General features: G+C 49.6%; 1 pseudogene across 1 annotated transcript; it reads left to right on the top strand.

Moving 5' to 3' along the window:
- Positions 1-509: 509 nt before the first annotated feature.
- On the top strand, positions 510-1,918 carry LOC308089064 (UDP-glucuronosyltransferase 2A2-like; annotated as a pseudogene). Its single transcript has one exon. The product of its transcript is annotated as a UDP-glucuronosyltransferase 2A2-like (transcript).
- The last annotated feature ends 247 nt before the right edge of the window (positions 1,919-2,165 follow it).

Genomic DNA, 2,165 nt, shown 5'->3' with positions numbered 1-2,165 from the left:
CTAAACGTTAAAGACGGGGTGCCGTGATTTTCAGTGATTCCCCCCCCCCCCTAAAACATAATCATCAGGTATTATGGTTATACTAGGAGGAAGATTTTTTTCAAATAAGTGTACAGAAATTGTTAAAATCATGTTTTATATGGACACGCCTCCAGTTCATTAAGTATACCTGGTTCTCACCTTAGCACCTCCTCCACCACCTTAGCACCACCCACCTGTCCTAGTCCCTCCTCCTGTTGTGTTATGATAATGAGGGGGAGGGTATTTTTACTATGTCACTAAAGGGCTGTTTTTCTATTGGCACGTTTGACCCTCAAGGTTTCAGCCTCCATGTAGAAACTCAGAATAGTCAGAGAAGACATAAAACACCATAAAAACACCACCAGGGGGCTTAATGAAGTTCTATCAACCTCATAGACACATGAAAAACAGAAAAAGTGCAAAACCATGGCACTACCTCTTTAACTTCTGTGCCTTCTCGCTCATCATTCTGATCTCTCTCCTCAGAGATGGGCCAGCTAACGCTCATAGCGTTACACTCCTGTGTTGTTCCACGCCGCTCGTGGATGGCAGGAAACTCTGGCGAGGGAAGCCTTTGGATCAACATGAAAGTCATCGTTGAAGAGCTGCACTCCAGAGGCCACGAGGTCACGGTGATAAGGCCCTCAAACAGCTGGTACATCAAGCCGGACTCCCCTCACTACGACACCGTCACAGTCGACTTCCACGGCGCCGGCGACGAGGAGTTCTTCGGAGCGGTCGTGGCGAGGATGGTGAACCTGAGGCGGGACGGTTCCTCGGTTTGGGCTCGCATGGCAAGCGAATGGGAATTTGTGAATAACTTCTATGAGATGTTGAAAGCCTCAGTTCAGACAATGGAGATTGTTTTTGAGGACAGTGAAATGATGAAGCGTCTCCAGGACGCTAAGTATGACATGGTTTTGATGAATCCGGTGGGGCCGGGGCCGATGTTGGCCCGTCTTCCTCTGGTCCTCAGTGCCAGGTGGACCGTCCAAGGGGAGGCGCACGATCTCATCGCCCCCTGTCCCCTCTCCTATGTCCCAGTCCCCAATTCCATGCTGACGGACAAGATGACATTTCCCCAACGAATCAAAAACGCACTTTTCTACCTTTTTACGCGCATTCAATATGCATATATGTCAGACAGCCTGTACACGGCATTCGTTCACCGTTACTTCGGCCCCGACGTCAATTATATCGAGCTCTTCCAGGCGGCGGATATCTGGCTGATGAGATGCGACTTTAACTTTGAATACCCTCGCCCCACCATGCCTAACGTCGTCTACATGCAAGGTTGGCAGTGCAAGCCCTCCGAGCCTCTCCCTCCACATCTGGAGGACTTTGTCCAGAGTTCCGGAGAACACGGGGTCGTCGTGATGACTCTGGGCTCCTTCATCGGAAAGGTCCCCGAGGACGTTACGGAGGCCATCGCGGCGGCCTTTGACCGATTGCCGCAGAAGGTGATCTGGAGGCACACCGGCGGGAGACCGTCAACCCTGGGGAACAACACCTTGGTCTTCGACTGGTTGCCCCAGAAGGACCTCTTGGGCCACCCCAAGACCAGAGTGTTTGTGTTTGAGGCACCAATGGAATCCAGGAGGCCATTTACCATGGCGTTCCTTTGGTCGGTCTGCCTATCCTGGGCGACCAGGAAGACAACATGAACAGGATGGAAGCAAAGGGCGTAGCTAAAGTAGTCGATATCGGCACAATAAACGAAGACAACTTCCTGGAAGCGTTGAAGGAGGTCCTTCATGAGCCCTCCTACAAGGAGAACATGCAGAGGCTGTCGAGGCTGCACAGGGACCAGCCCATGAAACCTCTAGACCAGGCCGTGTTCTGGATCTGGAGTCGTACAAGATGTCCACGATTCAGTACCGTTCGATCGATGTTGTAGCCTTTCTGATGGCAGCTGTTTCACTGGCAATAATTGTCCATATTTCAGTGATCAGGCTTTTGTGTCGTAAGGTGTTTTGCAGGAGCAAAGCGAAAAGAGAATGATTCAAGTGTTGTAACATGTGTGTAAGGGAATTATAACAACATTTGTAGTAACCTGAACTTAAATTGAAAACAAAATATATATAATTCGAAGACAAGGTTTTATAAAACTCACCTGCACAACCCACTATTATTCTGTACTATTA

The sequence above is a fragment of the Gymnoscopelus braueri genome, assembly GCF_963280865.1.
Source record: "Gymnoscopelus braueri genome assembly, chromosome: 7".
NCBI lineage: Eukaryota > Metazoa > Chordata > Actinopteri > Myctophiformes > Myctophidae > Gymnoscopelus > Gymnoscopelus braueri.
The sequence above is the reverse complement of the archived record's forward strand: the minus strand, read 5'-3'. Positions and strand labels throughout refer to the sequence as shown.